The 18,117-nt window shown below is 39.5% G+C and overlaps 1 protein-coding gene and 1 long non-coding RNA gene across 2 annotated transcripts in view; one reads left to right on the plus strand and one right to left on the minus strand.

Moving 5' to 3' along the window:
* Positions 1-653: 653 nt before the first annotated feature.
* LOC118523855 (uncharacterized) lies at positions 654-5,523 on the minus strand. Its single transcript, XR_004911294.2, has 4 exons — positions 5,178-5,523; positions 4,883-5,023; positions 1,847-4,095; positions 654-934 (listed from the first exon to the last, which is right to left on the minus strand). It is a non-coding gene; the product is annotated as an uncharacterized LOC118523855 (long non-coding RNA).
* Positions 5,524-16,561: 11,038 nt separating this feature from the next.
* The window catches only part of RHBDD1 (rhomboid domain containing 1), a 683,913-nt gene continuing 682,357 nt past the window's right edge, over positions 16,562-18,117 (plus strand). Inside the window, exon 1 of the mRNA XM_078071380.1 lies at positions 16,562-16,688. The gene's annotated coding sequence lies outside the window, so the exon portion shown is untranslated. The remainder of the gene's footprint in view (positions 16,689-18,117) is intronic.

Here is an 18,117-nt window from a genome sequence, read left to right on the forward strand (position 1 = left end):
GCAGGGAATGAACAGCTGCGTGAACTTGGAGTCAGTAGAATAACAGCCACTGAGCCAGCTTCCCCATATGGTCCAAGGGAGGAGGTGGGGCTTCTAGCTGCTTGGGGGTTGGCGAGGTGAGGAGGGGGCAAACTAGAATCCCATTCAAGTGAGAAACTCAGGCCAAGAAATGTCTGGCTTCCCAATCCAAACCCAGCTTCCTCTTAGCTGCAGTGGGAAAATCCCCCTGGCCTCCATAACAAAAGCCTCTAAAATCAATGTTGTTTTTTCCTAAAGAGAGCAAAATGTGAGCGTTTTCAGACTTTTGGCTACCCCGATGTTAATAGAAAAGATGACCTCAGAAAGATTGAATCACTTCCTCAGCTTCCTTGGGGTGTGGCTCTTACTTGGAATGATTGATATCACTTCATAAACACTATTTGATGTAGCATTTGCCTTCTTTCCCAATTAGAAGTAAGGTCCAGCCAACAGTGACGGGTCCTCGCCACCAGGTATTGGTCTCAATCTGCTGCAGTGAGAAACATTACCACCTTCTAATTGGCATTCCCTTCAGAATTTGGCAAATTTGGTAAAAGCGGACCGGCACTATGGTAACCTTTCATTATCAATGCAAATCCTAACAGAAAGGCATTCCATTCTTCTTACATTGTATGTCATAAATTAAACACAATAAATTTTATTGTGAAACCTCCTCGGAAGACATTCCTGAATAGACGGGGCAGAAAATGCTTGCATTATACTGAACAGAGCCAAAATGTGATCGTGGCTGGAAGGGCTGGCTATAAGGAATCTAGCTATTTACAGGGGGAAATACCAAATAAGCGACATCATGCAAGGAGATGTTTTTGTGAGTACCATGTCCAAAACCATTCGGGTTTCCACTATATGAAGGTTATTATCACAGAGGATGGTGTCCAGCTGTTCTTCATTGCCACTGAAACAGAGTGAGACGGGGAAAAAAGGCATTAAAATGGAATTGGAGGAATTCAAGCTTCCTGAAAATTTGAGTTAACAGGAGAGGGATCCACTCCAGGGAGTTATATAATAGATGCCTTTCATTTGCTGTAGCTTTTTTTTTTTTTTTTTAATGAAAAGAAGCACTTTTAAGACAGTTCAGGTACAATTTTGTTCATCAGTAAAATCATGGATTTCATAATCTTACAACATTTCTCCTCCTGAAAAAAAAAAAAAATCTGAAAAATCATTCAGAATTAGGACTATGGGAAATTAGGCTATGTCCAGAGGATAATTTATTCAGTCATGCTATGGTGTGCCATGGAATTTCATAAAATGAGAGACTATTATCCAAGGAATCCTTTCAGAAATGGGTGCATTTCACACCATAGATTTAGACAGGCATATTCCAAGAAGCAGTATAATAATTTCCCCATAAATTGACTCAGGATCATCTTTAGAACTATCTAAATTTAAAAACAAAGTTAAAATGCAGCATTCTACTCAAATTAGGCACACGACTATTTCTTAGGAAATTATTCGATTATAGGCAAATATGTAGATAAATGTGAAAACATCATTTGATGGGTACTGGAGTGTCCGTTTCTATTTGATTTGTGGACTCTCTACTTAGGAATTTATAACTATATTCAAGCAGGTAGTGAAATATTAACTTGTAGGACTTTCTTAATAAACCAATTAATAAATCAACCGTGGGAAGAACACTTATTCCAGTCTTTCACACATGGAGCAAATCCATTACTGCCAGACTTCTGAGTTCCATAGAACACTCTCTTTTATGTTTTCCATTCAACTTGAATGAAACTTTCTACTAGATCTCATTCCAGATCCCCCAGGAGACAGAGCTACCTTTCAGCACTCAGTACTTTACCAAGGTCTGCACTCAAGTTTGAGCGTCTCAGTAGGCATGGGATCAGAAATGCGGGATTACTGGATTTCACTCTGATGGTCTCTCTTCTCAGAAACCATTAGAAATGAATATCACCTTCATCTGCGGCTCTTCTGACAGCTGACGTTTATCTCTGTGACCTCTGCTTTCTAGGGAAAAAATTACAATTTGTAGATGGCTTTAAACTTGAAAAGTTTTCCAAGCAGGAAGGAAAGAGTAAAACAACAAAAGAATAGTTTTACTATGTCAGTGTATCTTGACTTAAACTCTCGGGCATGTAGGCCATATGCCATGGTCCTCTGCAGGAGTTAAGCGGAGTCAGAGATTTTTTCCAAGTTACAGAACTAGTTACTTACTGCAGGAAATATTCAGTTACTTTAGTTCAAGGTACAAATCGCGTGAACATGAACAAGTTTCCCAGGGTCTGTGAAAATATTAATTTTCTCTCCTTTTTATGCTTTTATGGAGCATTTGCAGGGATCCTTTAAATGATCAGTTCAGTTTCCTTCCCTATAAATGATTTGTCCTCCATAGAGTGTGGAGTCCACTTCTGAACAAGAGATAGCTTATCGTGGCAGTTGATAGCACAAGCCCTGGACCCAGTCTGACTGGGCTTAAATTCCAACTCTGCCACTGACCAGCTCTGTGCCCTTTGGGTAAGTTATTGACCTCTGAGCCTCTCTTTCTTCCCCTGTAAAACTGGGATTTCATAGCACCCCTTTCTCTATGATTGTTCTGAGTGTTTTTGAAAGTTGCCAGAACAGTTTGCCTATAGCTCTGTGAGATGAGCAGAGAGAGAAGAAAGATAGAACAGACCAGCACATGAATACCATGGGATCAAAACTAACTACTTTCTGCACAAGACGAAAAACACCGTGCTCCTTGATATTTACCTATGGGGCACCAATATATTAATCCTCATTTTATTTTGAAGCAAAGGTAAATCTTTTACTTGTAAATGTGAACTACTAGATAAAATGGACCACGGTCAGCAGTTTTTCGGGGAGGTAGGATGCCATGCTATGAATTTCCTACATTGTCTCACTTATCATGTGCCCTTCCTGAACACAGTAGCAATAAATAGATGGAAAGGAAGACGATGGCTAAACGGTAACACTAGTCCATTTTAATCCATTGGTGTAAAGTCCCAGAGAACAGGCAGCTGGAGTTAGGAGACTTCCTTCTCTATGCCCCGCATTCACTGTCCCTTTCGCAGATTTAGAGACTGCCTTGGTCCTCCCAAACCTTTCAAGATCAATTATAAGTGTGGCTTTATCCACTCATGTCTTCATTTATAAATTTAACCAATACTAACTGAGCACCTACTATGTGTCTGGGACTCTGCCAGGCAGCCGCATGGGAGCTAGGTAGGGGGGAAGAGTGTCAAGAATGACCTATGTTCACAAAGATGAATAAATAGGACACCATCCTGATCCTCAAGAAATGCATGCTCTCGTGAGACACATAAAACAAATGATCCAAGGCAAACAATGATCAGAGCAAAAATCATGTAATACATGACAAAATGAGGTGTAGGAAAGAGACCAAGAGAGAAGGAAGTGTCTAGCACTGCTTAGGAAAGGTTGGGAGGGTTGATGTGGGGCTACGAGGAAAGTAGGAATTCACCCGGTAAAAAGGGAGAAAAGAGGGCATGACGAAGCAGCATGGACAGAAGAAATGTCCCAGCAAAGACACCAAGGCCTACAAGAGCTCCGTGCGCAAGGAGTGTGCCTCGTAATGTTTGTGGTTGGAATGCAGGGCATTTTGTGGTGGCATGGAGTTTCCGAACATAGTAAAGACACAGTGTTTTCAAAAGGCCACAAGTGACAGGGTGGTGGAAGGCCACTTCCGAAGTCTTGCTACCATCCTGGGTTATCTGATTTCCTGCACGAAGGAAGCAAGGCAGAGTCCAAGGAGGCTGACAGCATCTGAATGAAGAACGTGCCACTTTCCTTAAGGACCAGCTTCCAGGAGTTTTGGAAGACAGGAACAGGATACTCTCTCCTAGGTGGCCCGTGTCCCATCCAAACATCTTGAAAGAGACGATTCTGAGTGTCAGGAAGGAAGGATCGTAAGTCACAGTCATCTGGTTTCACCGATGCATAGGATCTACTTATTCCACCTTACCTAAGTCACAAACGTAGTTATCTTCTGTTAATGGTGGCTAATAGTAATTTATGTTATCCAGCCCTTAGTCTAGTTGTGAAAAATATTCCTTTTCACCTCAAATCCTGCAAAGGAGAGAAGAACCAGATTACCCAAGCCCATGTGAGGAGACTCAGAGGGTTGAACGTGGGTGTGGCTTGTGATAAAAAGCTGAGGCCACTCAAAGAGGGATTTTCACAGCTAAACTTCAGATCAGGAAGAGAAATAAACACCTGCAGCTTAGTTGCTAATAGGAGAAGACCTAATAATGGATCATGGTGGTCCGTGCCAGACAGGCCACATGTGGGCACCTCACTCACCCTATAGGCTCATTGTCCAATGAAAATCACGACACTCCCCAAAGATATATTTGAAACAACAGTACTATGATATTTGACCCTTTTCACTTACATAATAGCGCTATAAAAATCGATCTGGATTTGCCCTACCAACATTCAATCTGATAGGACGAAACCAGTTCAGGTTTTCATGGCTCTGCAATATGGATGAGAAAAGGACAATAATCAGAGCATTTTCTGGACTTCTCCAGTTTCTCAGAAAGCAGCATGAGTCAGCCCTCTCCAAAGAGCAGTGATGGAATCCGAGTCGGCAAACACACTGTGCGGTGGACCGCTGAGCGGCCCCGCAGCCCCTCTCGCTCCCTAACGAGGGCAGGGCAAAAACAACAGAAAGATCGCGCTACAATCTGGAAGCATTGTTCACCAAGCTACACTACCAAGCAGGTGAAGCATTTTAATCCCACACTCTAGCGCCTACAAAATCTGCCCGATTCCTTCAGCGGTTGTGAAGCCTGGGAGAGGAATTCTTAGGACAAATAAATGGGGGCGGGTATAAATGAAGCGAGAACAACACCTGTCTCTGCAGCTGGCCGGCAGACCTCCCTTTAATGTGCTGTCTGCTGGGAAATTGAGGCGTCTCAGGTTACGCGGCGGCCTGAGCCTGCAGTGGAGCCCGCAGAAAGGAATTCTATGACCAGAAGATGTGAGGCTTGATCTGCGGCCAAAAACAATGGTGAAAGGTACAAAATGAAAAGCGCTGTCAGGACAAAGGCACTCGATCACGGAACAACACGCAGCTTGGCCGTTTGAAGAAATGAACCCCAAACCGAAGTCACCACTGGATTAACAACTGGTTGATCCCCTATTACCTTCTAATGCTTCTCTGGCTGGGACTACTTGTTGAAATCGAAATGAGAAGAATACAGCCGCCAGCAGCCCAGCGAGGAGCGCACGGCGTCTGCATTTAGGGCTAGTTCTGGCTGGTCTCAGAAAGGCAACTTGCAAGATTTATGCTCCTCCGCCTTCCGTCCATGTTTTTTTCCATTAAAGAGGGAATTTAGAGCAAAGTTACCAATGTAACTCCAACCCAGTGCTGGAGAAGTCCTTGCTGACTTGCAAAATAACTGTGGCTTCAGCAGAATTGTGTGCCCAATAGTAACAGAGGTGAAGCCCATAAAAATTGTGTGCACATATTAAAAAAAAAAAAAAAAAAAAACGGGAGAAAAGACCCTGGAATTAGGTTCACGTTGGATCTAATGGTTTGTTTTGTCACACAGAATACAGTTAGGTTTCAATAATGGGAACAAATAGAATGGAAGGGGAGGGTCTTTCCAAGAAAAGCTTAGAAGAATATATATATTTGAAATATATATATTTGAAGAATATCTTAGAAGAATATATACCTTAGAAGAGTATATACATATATATATTTCTCATATATATATATATATGGAGAGAGAGAGGTGAAGGGGAGAGAGATTTGTGGTGGACCTCGGTCACATGGTGCTGAATGCCCACGGAATGGGAATCAATACCTGGGAATCCTATAATGGGAAGCAGAACCATTCAGGCCCCAGTCAGAGCCTGGATAAAAATGCAAAGACATTGGAAAAGTACCAGTAGGATAAAATTCACAATGAGCCCTACCTGACTGAAACCTACCTGAGGCTTTAGTGAAAGGTGGCAGAGGAAGATCAAGAATGCCTCCCTCCATAGAAGTGGGGAGCTTTAGAGGGGCCCCACCCAGTGGGTTGATGAAGCAGGAAGTGAAGTGGACATCAAGGCCAAATTTGGTCACTTTGAATTTGGCTGTATGTGGGTTCTGACTATAACAGATGGAATTGATTGGGTCAACGGTATGTGAAATGAGAAGGATGCCTGGGCGCAAGAAGGAAGCAAATGCCCCAGGTGTCCAGTCCCAGATATTTTGGCAGTGAATTTAGACACAGAGGGGAAAAATCATTTATTCATGGAAAACTTTCAGTGAACCGTTTTTAGACATATCTATGGCCAGTTTCCATGGTAAACAAATATAAGCAAAGTTTCATTGTTAGTTTGAAGAAATGATTCCACTTTATTAGATTTTTGCTTAATATTCTAATTAAAGCATTGATGACAGGGAACTCATTCATTAAAATATGTTATCAAAACCCTAACACAAACAAGTATTCGGTTTTTCAATGACATTCTCTTTCTTGTGTAACAATTGAGGAAACTTAAGCCATTTTTAATACATAAATATAGGTTTTTCTCTAGAATCACCTCCCTTTCTCCCTCTTTCTCTCTCAAACACACACACGGTCTCTCTCTCTGTCTATAGGAGAGGACACACATTTGATTCATGTCCCCATTTGCATTTATGAACAAACCTCCACCACCATAAGAAATAACTGGAGCCTGGCCCTTACTCTTCTTCACTGAATGTACTGAAGAAAACACTCCATTATATCAACACTGACTCTATTGAATGAGATGCTGATCTGCTTGGGCATTTTCACTGAGTTTGAAAATGCACCATTACAAGTGTTCCCAACTGTGGTGAATTATGAATCTGCATTTGACATCCATCATATCATTTGCTCTATGCTCTGTCTGGTGGGAAGAGGAATGGGGTCAAATTGCAATTAAAGCACGGGCACATTTTAAGAATTCTAAGCACTTTCCAATACTACTTATTTTCATCAAGTCTTCTGCCAAATATCAATTTGCTCACAGAAAGGCAATAGTTTGGATAGAAAGGAAAAACAATCTAGCAATTCACAACTTCTTTAAGGCTATTGACTACAATGTGAAGTTACATAAATTTTTAGTTGATATTCAGATTTTATGATATTCGTGCACACTGAGAATCCATTTGACACTTGATTTCAAATGTTGCCCTACTGCCAAGAAACCATGACACAAATCCAACATTGTATTGGCAATAATCAGCTTAAAGTGCTAAATGTAACTTTTCTAGGTCTGCGACCATGTAAATAAAATTAAAATTTTAAAGGCAGAAGATTGGCAGGAAACATAAACTTCGTTTAAGCACAAGCTTAGAATTTTTTTTACATAAGGGCACAATTCAGCTCCAATACGTTCTTGAAGGTGAAGATTATAAATTAGACCATCACTTCTAGGAGCAAGTCTTATATCTGTCGTATGATGTAAGCTTCCTATCCAAAGCAAATTCAGTTTAGAGACAGATCCAAGCTTACTGTGCACTTTTCAGAATGCTGCTCACAGACTATAGTCACAAAATATTACTTACTGAGTCTCTTCCTTTTGTATGCAGGAAAGTATTAGCTAAGCCTTTCTCGGACTCAAAGAGTAGAGCTCTACCTGATTTAGAACTACACTTGAAGGTAGTAGCCATCATAGTATGAGAAAGGAGCAAAAGTGATCTCAACTGTCTCATATTTATTTTCTTCTCCACAAAAATGTAGTTCTCCTGAATCTGGACTTTTAAAATAATTTATTGTAATTAGACAAACCATGCTATATAAACATTTCAACTTAATTTGATAAACAATGATTAAATATCTCAATTTACTAAGTGAGATCTGGGATGCAAAGATAAATAAGACAGTGTCCCAAGAGGGGAAAGCAGACCTACATATATAACTATTTTATGAAGGAGAATGTTTTAAACACTTAATGAATTTATATACAGAATCCTCTGAGAACACAGAATAAGAGCAATAATTCTCTTATGAAGCCAGGATGTCTTTAGGGGAAAGTGATATTTGATCTATTTCTTGAAAATTAATGGAATTTCAACAAAGAGGAGATGGCAGGTAGTTCTAGCCTTAGAAGAGGGTGGGACCTAGGACAATCGGCTATGGCAGAGAGCCTAGGATAATCACACTTTAAAAGAGGCTTTGCTGCCACTATCATTCATAGGCTCCTTGGGATTTCAAAAGATGAAAATGTCAAAATTGACTTGTACTTATGGTCAAAAAGAGAAGTAGGGTATAGTGGCCTGTAGTCTTGCCCCTTCCCACAACCACCACCAAGTACACAGCCAGGACTGTTGCCTACTGTCCCATCCAAGAGATGGACATGAAGGCATGTTAATAAACAAAGCAAAGTAACCTCTATCTCAACTCTCTACTGAAAGTGCTTCCACTAATGATATCCTTGACACTGCATGCTCCCTCCCCCAACCCCAAAACAATCCTTATTTCTCCTCTTGGCTATATTTGACTATATTGGACTCCTTCTTTATTGAAACAGCTTCTCTGACCTTCCTAGAACCACCATTGCCCTCTTGTTTCAACCACTCTTAAAAGTCAATCTCATTGACTTCCATAGCTTAGCTAACCCTATATGCTAATGAATTACAAATCTACATCTCAAGCGCTGATCCCTTTCCTGAGTTCCAGACTTATATATCCCCTGCCCACTGACTATCATCTATTCTACTTAATTGGATACCAACAACAATAAAGTCATCACCAAATCCTGATTTTTATTCCTCGTAACTGTTTTCTATACCAATCCACCTCTCTGTTCATGTAACAAAGAACCCGGTAAGGTCAATGTGGTTGTTCCCAAGAATTTCTGCAACAGTTCCTGAGCACTCCCACTTCCTCTGGTCTTTTCTCTCTATTTTATCCTTCACACTGCAGCCAGAATGATTCTTCCCACTGCAAATATGATTCTAGCACACCCGTGTTTAAAACGGACTTCCAATTGTTTGTTGTATGATGTCCAAGGTACTTGTGTTGGTTGATAGTACTTTCATTATCTAGTGTTTTCTCACCCGACAAGCTTCACCACAGTAAGCATTCTTCCCTTTGGATCCCGTGCAATAACTACATTGAACATCTTTAATTGTTATATTATGTGTGGCCATTTTCTCTTGCTCAGAATCAGCACACTCACCCATTTTCCCCATCTTTAATTGACTCAGTTTAAATAGTGCCTACTTCTGTAACCAACTTTCCTACCCAACATACCATCATCACTACCACCACAAGCATGAGGTAAGGTGACTTACTATTCACATTTAAAATCTAACATTTCCTCTAGTATAGCATGTAATATGCTTTATTTACTTACTTATTTATGTATTTATTTTATTTTTTCTGCCCTAGAACTGATCTCTATAAATACTAAGGGAAGTTTTTGTCTTATTTATTATGTATCCTCCATACACATCATAGAATCTGGCATATAGCAACTGCCTAATTATTACTTCTAGATACAGAAATAACATCGATATGTAAAGCTCAAGTTTTGAAACAATTAGTGTTCTAATAATTTTGAGATATAATTGGAAAAATCAAGGCTGGTGAAAGAGATTGATTCAGATGATGAGAAATGTTAATCTTGAACTACGGTGATTTTTTTTTTATAATTTTTATGTTTTAATCTGATTTTATTAACAATAGGAAAGAAAGCAGATCTGTACGCAAGAAAATGATGTGAACAGATCGTGGTTTTTGGAAAGGGTAATGATGGTAACATATGGAAGAGGTTGGAGAGATGAGATAAGCCAATGAGGCATCTCTTTTAAAAAGCTTAAAAGAATATAATGCTTGGGGCGCCTGGGTGGCTCAGTTGGTGAAGCAGCCACCTTTGGCACAGGTCATGATCTCAAGGTCATGGGATCAAGCCTTGCCCCATGTCCTGTCAGGCTCCCTGCTCATCCAGGAGTCGGCTTCTCCCTCTCCCTCTGCCCCTTCCCCCTCTTGTGCTCTTTCTCTCTCTCTCTCAGATAATTAAATAAATAAAATCTTTAAAAGCTTAAAAGAGAGACTATAAACCAATGTCACAGCAACAGGAATGAAAAGGAGAAAAAGGGTGTAAGAGGCAGTGTGGACATAGGACCAACAGCACTAGAATATCCTCTGGATATGGAGGGTGGGGAAAAGATGAATGTAAGGCTCTAAAGCAGTTGATATGGAAGACACAGGAGAACAGGATCATTGAGGGAAGAACAAGGTGAGATTTAATTAGGTCCTTTTATCCCTTCTGAATCTGAGGGATACTCAAATTAGAAACACAGATTTGAAAAATAAGTAGACGTTAATAAGTACATGTTTGGGTTTCATTTGGAGAGAAGTGAGGCTGAAGCTCCAGTATAAGAAAAGAAGGAGAGAAGGAGAGGGAATAGTTACTTAGTGGGATTCCTGTGTTTGGGACAAGTAGAAGGAGGAGGAGAAGGCAGGATGGTAGATACAGAAGAAGTAGGATGATGTGCTGTAGTTTAACCACAGTAAAGAGAATATCAGAGAAGAGAAGCCTGCATTCATTTCAGTTAATTCAGGGGGATTGAATAGGATAAGGACAAAAATTCAATCTCTGAGTTTAAAATCAGTAGATAATCAGGGAGGTTGAGAAAGCAGTTTCAACTATGTGTTGCAATTTGAAATGACATTACGGTGGGCTGAGGAGTAAGCAGGAGAAAGGGAATTGAAGCCACACTCTTCCAGTATGTGTGATGATAAAAGAAAGAAAAGAAATGCAGGTACAATCAAAGAAAGACTTTTAAAAACATTGGAAGAGGAAATCACATGTGGAGGTTGAAGGGAAATATGCAGTGGAATTGGAAATCATGTCCATGAATAAAAGCAAGGGATAATTTCAGAGGCCAGATTGCAGAGGAGAAAAGAAAGGGTGTGTCTGGAACACAGGTAGAAGTAATGAGTCCTTTATGGGAGAAAGCAAGGAAGAGAGCAACATGATCCAATCTGTAGGTGAATGCAATAGGATTGGAAGTAAGAGTGGGAGGCAGAAGAAACTTCCCGAGTCTTCAGAGAGAGGTGTTAATGTCAACTAAAGCATAGACACAAAGAGCACCATATTGGACATGATAATTAAAAGTGGCTCGCTGTGGATGCTGATTAAGTGGGAGGTAGATGGTGCAAGAGATGACATAGGAAAGGAAGATGGAGATAAATTATATTGAGATGTTGATGAGCATGGACTTCAGTCTCTTGTAAGTAAGAGGGAACTGTTGAGGAAGTGTGGGTAAGGGAGTGATGTGGGAGGTGATATGCTGAGGGTAGATGTCTCTGGCAGTTCTGGGGAGGAGGGGTTGTACAGGTCCAGGGGAAGACACATAGCCAGTTGCAAGGGTGCCCAGTAGTCTAACAAGAAGGAACATTATGGCAGAGAGGGTGCAATAGAGTCAACACATGTTTGAGGGGAATTCTACAGGACCTTGTGATTGTTTAGAGATTTAGGAAAAATGAGAGATCAAGGAAAACCTCAGGTTTCTATTTTGAATGATTGGACAACTTTGATTTCACTTACTAAAGGAGTGGAGGAGTAAAGCTGATATTAGCAGAAAAGACAGCTCAGTTTCACGCATGTTGGATGGCAGGCTCTTGTCTGATTTTTGGATGGAGAAGTTTAATGGGCTGTAGATAAGTGTAAGATTTATCAATGTGGATAAGATTGAGGTGGTAAGTAAGCTGGTGGGCTAAGAATGTAGCCCAAGAATGTCCATTATTAAGAGAGTACACAGAGGAAGATTAGACAGAGGACTGGTCAGAGGAGGAGGAAGGAAGGAATGCAGGAAGGAAGGAAGGAAGGAAGGAAGGAAGGAAGGAAGGAAGGAAAATTAGGATAATGTGGGAGTCCCACAATCCAGTAGTATACGAAGAGCTCCAAAACAAGAACATAATCCACAGTATCCAACACAAAAGTTGTGCCAAGAAAGCTAAACTCCAAAAAAGTTCCATTTGACTTAGCAGATTGAAGGTCATTTTGGGTTTTAGCAAAAGCACTTTTGGAAATAGCAACACGATAAGCCAGAATACAGTGGGCTGAGAGTAAATAAGACATAAGAAAATGACCTAGTGGGACAGTAAGATTGGACTGTCTTGAGCCACACTGTGTGTTGGGAAGACCCACAAGAGGGTGAAGCCTAATAGCCTTTGAAAGAAGGCTAGGTCCAGGTGGATTGAGAAGGGGCTTTACAGGAAGAACACCTGCAAAGCACAGAAGTCTGAGATAAGTTGGTTTGTTTAGAAAACACAAGAAGGGGGTGCCTGAGTGGCTCAGTTGCCTAAGTGTCTGCCCTTCAGCTCAGGTCATGATCTCAGGTCCTAGGATCCAGCCCTGAGTCTGGCCCTCTGCTCAGAGGGGAGTCTGCTTCTCCCTCCCCTTCCTCTCCTTCTGCCCCTCCCCCACTGGTGCATGCAGGCACAGACTCTCTCTCTCTCCTCTCTCTCAAATAAATAAATAAAATCTTTAAAAAAAAAAGAAAACACAAGAAGTTTGCTTAGAAAACAGAAGCATCTACAAGGCATTAAAAAGAATGGAACATCTGGGTAGAACAAAGGTTATGAGATAGGACAAAGACAGGTCAGATCAAAAGAGCCTTTCAGGCCTTCCTAAAGAAAAAGAATTTTACCCTGAGGCAATAGGGAGCCATTGCAAGGTTGTAGTCATCCTATTTGTGATTTACATTGGCAGAATGAAGAGTAAGAAAACGCTGGAGGCTAGGTGAGCATAGCAGGAAGGAAGATTTTACAACAGTATAGGAGGGAGATGACAGTGTAAATTAGTAGCAGAAACGGGATAGGGTAAGAATTATCGAGAGTTGGTGATTCAGCGGATGTGGGGAATAAGGCATGGAAGAAATAGGACTCAGAAAAGACCATTGTTTCTGGTTTAGTTGATTAAGGCAGAAGTCAATGTCACCACTTAATGGAAGTGAACAGAAAAAGAGATCTGTTTGGAGGGTTTCGAGAAAGGATCATGACTGCATTTTGAAACATTTTGTGTTTGAGGTTTCTTTTAATGTCTCTAAGGGATAAAATCCAGTCAAGTTCCTGGATGTAGCATGCAGTGTATTGGACAAGTCACAGATTGTAGACTCTGAGGTCAAAGAGAGCTGGGGGTCATCCTGAGTCTGGGCTGAAATTCACTTGCATTGAAGAGATTCCCAGAGAAAAGGGATGGTGGTGCTTAGTTACCTTCCCACACTTAGAGGTGGTTCAGATGCTGCATCTTTAGGGCAGAACTGGTTCTGGTAATTAAGCCTCCAATGGGGGGTGTAGGGCACGAGTCAATGAAATCAAACTATATGGGTTGGAGTAATTCAGAGACTGGAAATCAAATAGGATCCGATGGATCCTTAAAATCACTTTTTCTATGCTCCCTATGGCTGCTCAAATAAGAGTGTGGGAATGGCATTGGAGACCTAAACCCAGTGGACTCTGAAAAACAAACTGAGGGTTCTAGAGGGGAGGGGGTTGGGAGGATGGGTTGGCTTGGTGATGGGTATTGAGGAGGGCACGTTCTGCATGGAGCACTGGGTGTTATGCACAAACAATGAGTCATGGAACACTATATCTAAAACTAACGATGTAATGTATGGGGATTAACATAACAATAAAAAATTAAAAAAAAAAAAAGAACTCTCTAGAAATAGAGGATTCAGAGGGGCCTTGGGAAGGTAGCCTGTAGAAAAGAAGCCTTCATTGACACAATATGTTGCTAAAGCAGCATAAGATGAAAATCTATCTGCCATGATGTGACCCAAACAGAGCAGGTCGCTCTGTCCCTTGGAATTTCACATGGCCTCCTTATGCTTTTGTGACCCTGATGCTCGTATTAACCTGATTGCAACTGCACACTTATTTTGGGAAAGGATGACTAGCATAATGAATTGGCTCTTATGCCATATCTATCTTTCCCCTTGGCCTTGATCCCTGTAGACTGAATTGCTTCCAGGTCAATGTGAACCCTACAGTGACTCTTCAGTCAGAGGGGATGATTTACATGGAGCATAGGTATTGTGCAAGAAAGCAATCTCTTCCCCATTTTAAATACAAAGTGTCATCTGCTACAGAATAACTCAAGGCAATTTCTCACGTTTGTTTGTTTGTTTTTTTCTAGGCACCCCCAAGTAGAATTTCCAGTGGGAATTTCAGAGGCTCTAAATTACAGCCAAAGAATAATTTTTCACTTAGAAGGATGGAAATCCCTGAAAGGTTTCAGGTTATGAAGGACTAAAGAACAAGCAAGGATCATGTGGTCCAAGTAAAAATTTCCCAGGGAAATGTTTCAGGTCACTAAACAGAATGGAATTTGTTTCAGGTTTAAGCTATTTGCCTCGTGCTTTTATAATCTTCATAGTAAAAAAAGACATAGGAAAAGAAATCTCAACAAAGATACAGTCAGAATTTGTGAGCAAGCTGATGAAGGCAAGTTTATCTGCGCTTTTACCTGCTTTAATATAAAATTTAACTTATTTATCCAAAGAACATCATTATATTTTCCATTAAGCATAGCAATATGAAATTTTACCAACTTAAAGCTCAATGACTGTAATTCTGGCAAGGGCTAAAATTTATCATTGCCAAATACTTTCCACTCTAACCTCATTTCTTCTTGGTTGAAATTTGTACAAAAGCTTTCCCTCTAAGGGGCAGGGGTTTCTCTGCTCAGAGGTGAGATGACTTTCTAAAAAGAAAATTTGAAGTCTTCCGAGCCACTTAAAGTCATAAGCACAAAAAGCAATAACCCCTATTGAACCTTTAAAATGTCAAAATTCTTGAACTTTAAACACAAAGACCCATGGAATGAGAAACAGTTGATTTTTCAGGTAAAATTTTAAAAGTTTTAAGAATGGTTCAAAATTATATTAGATTAGGTTTAGTCATGGCAACTGAGAAGTTTTAAACAGTTTATGAGATTGACATATACATATATTTAGAGAAAACATTGTGTGAAACAGGTATTTTAGTAGATCAAAATTTTGATAAATTTAGTATAATTTAGTACAAAAATACTAAATCAGAGTAGCATCTTTTATTAAATTATTTTATGCATGTGCAGTTTTACAAGTCAAAATGTTTTACAAACCTTATCCTGAAATCAGAAGTCCCCTATTTCACTTCCATTCTTCATCCCATGCCCCCTCCCCCAACAAGTGACTACTGACAAGTGACTTTTAGCAGTTTATTTGGATACCCACCTCCACAGTTCTAAATAATAAGCTTTTCCTGCTACCTTCCGATTTATAATTTGTAGGCATCATCTATTAAATTTCTACTAGAAAACAAGAAGCATCCTTACATTCCCTCACGTCCTGCATCTCTTTCTGTGCATCCTTTAATGCAGTTTATCATACTTTCATTACAATCATTTTAAGCATGATTTACTTACTTTGTTTTTCTCAGCTAATAAATATATCTTTTTTTTATTTGCTTTCGTGATTTTCTGTCATTATCATTAATGCTTTCAAACTCTCCAAGTGAATTAAAAAGACTCTTGAATGCTCTTTGTCACGTGGTCACGCACTTCAGGGAGCTAGGAATTCAACTGTTTTTGTGTGTGTATGTGTTTTTTTTTCTTGCAACTTCTTCCTTGAGTCCTCTGTCTCTGTTCAATCTGGAAGTTGTGCTCTATGCCTGCTACTAAATTGCTGTCCTGAAAAAAAAAAAAAAAAGTCAGCTAGGTTATAAGGTATGAATTACGCAAAGACTAATGTACCAAATTTTAGTTTTTTGCACTAATTATGGGATAATATGAAAACTGACTATGAGCAGCTTTTATGCATACTGAAGTTCATTGGTTTTTCAGGGGAAAGGTTCTGTGTAGGCTGATCGAATTTTTGGTTTTCCTGCAAAATAAAAAATAGTTGACGTCCCAAATTCTAAAGATTAAATTACATAGCCATATTTGCTTATTTGTTTGATATCATTTATATTTTTAATTACCTTAATACTCTCCTGTAAAGAAGGAATGCAACATATTTTATAATGGCAGATCAGCTTCAAGAATTTTGGCAGATTCTTATGACATATTTTGTAATTTAACATGATTATCAGTGAAGTAGGGGATAATCTTCATACTGCATTTGGGGAAAGTTATCACTGAATACATCATAAGTTTGATAAAACATTTTTATTTTTATCATATATATATGTTATATACATATACATGTGAGGTTCGTACAATAGGTTATTTATAGATCCGGAATCCTTTTCTTCCACTGAAAGATAATTTAAACTTAATTAAAACTTTATAGGGTAGATTGTTAGAACTAGCTTATTGGTGAAAAATTAAATGTTGAAAATATATTATCATTTCCTTCATTTTAAATAAAAGATATAACTGAATGTCCTGAGAAAGCTGAAATTACTCTCAAATCCTTCTGTCACACATTTTGGGAGATCAGTTTTACTCCTACAAATGTTATTGAAACAAAAGATAGAAATGTTTTATTTTTTTAATTTTTTTATTTTTTTTAAAGATTTTACTTATTTATTTGACAGAGAGAGACACAGCGAGAGAGGGAACACAAGCAGGGGGAGTGGGAGAGGGAGAAGCAGGCTTCCCGCTGAGCAGGGAGCCCGATGCGGGGCTCGATCCCAGGACCCTGGGATCATGACCTGAGCCGAAGGCAGACGCTTAACAACTGAGCCACCCAGGTGCCCCGAAATGTTTTAGATATATGTTATACCCTGAGGTACCACTGTGACCAATTCAGCCTAGAATGGATAAATTAACAGGCAAGAAGTAAGCATATTTGTGACATTAAAAACATTAAATACTGATAAAAACTTGGTGTGTTAAGCTATGTATGTATCTGTCTAAAATAAGGAATCACTCTGTCACTAATAACACCTGTTAAGTTACATATGTGGAACAACTAAAATTTTCAAGTGTAATAAACATTCAATTTAATCCATACCCTCCCTTTTAATGATAAACATGTACAGATTTTGTAATTCTTTTTTTCTTATGTTAGTTTTTCACATTGTATTTATTAAAATATAATTTAATTTCTGTTCGATCTAATAATAACTTGGGACCTATTTCATTTTTTCTAGTAATTCCTTTTTAACTGTATTGTACAAAGGAATGTTGCATGTGAAACGCAGCTGCAATAATTATGAAGGGAAGAAGGGTATGCATAGCTATATTTGGAGGACAGAGAGATGATAGAAGAGGAGTCACATGGGATTGGGTGAATTTTTGGAGATCTTCCATGTCTGAAAATATCTCTATTCTGCCCTCATGCCTTCTTAATAGTTTGTCTAGGTATAGAACTCAAGGAGAAAACAATTCTCCTGCAGGGTTTTGAAATGATTGTTTTATTTATTTATTTACTTAATGTATTTTTAAATTTATTTATTTTTTATTTCCAGTGCTGCTCTTAAGAAATCTAAAGGCAGGGGCGCCTGGGTGGCTCGGCCGGTTGAGGTAGCACTCCTGATTTCGGCTCGGGTCGTGATCTCAGGGTCCTGAGACAGAGCCCCGTGTAGGGCTCCGTGCTCAGCAGGGAGTCTGATTAGGACTCTCTCTCCCTCTACTCCTTCACCCTGCACTCTCTCTCTCTAAAACAAATAAATAAATCTTAAAAAAAAAAGAGAAGAAATCTAAAGGTAGTCTAATTCTGAGCTTATATATACCTCTAGTTTTCTTTCTTTCCTTTTTCCTTCTGTCCTTGTGCCCTCCCTCTCTCCGCCCTCCCTCCCTTCCTGCAACAATAAGGCAGATATTATTACCTCTGTTCTACAAACGAGGAGCTCCATTTTAAGGACATTATTAAACACAGTCACTGTACAAATGAAAAAGGGTATCAACCAGTCCAATGCTAATAAGATTAGAGAAAATGGAAAGTCAGCAGGTTCAAGTTATATGCCTCAGTTTATAGCGTATGCTTCAATTTCCTCTTTTGTAATAGGTTAGCAGGCTTCTTGCAAGAAATAAATAGTATGATGAATGTGAGCATGTCTACTACACTGCCTACCATTTAGTACACACCCAGTAAATACCAGCGTATCATCTTGGCCCATCCTGAAATTCACTAGCCATTCAGGAGTGTAGATAGGACAGGAATGAATATCTCTAGTG

The sequence above is a fragment of the Halichoerus grypus genome, chromosome 4 (genome assembly GCF_964656455.1).
Source record: "Halichoerus grypus chromosome 4, mHalGry1.hap1.1, whole genome shotgun sequence".
In the NCBI taxonomy this organism is placed as follows: domain Eukaryota; kingdom Metazoa; phylum Chordata; class Mammalia; order Carnivora; family Phocidae; genus Halichoerus; species Halichoerus grypus.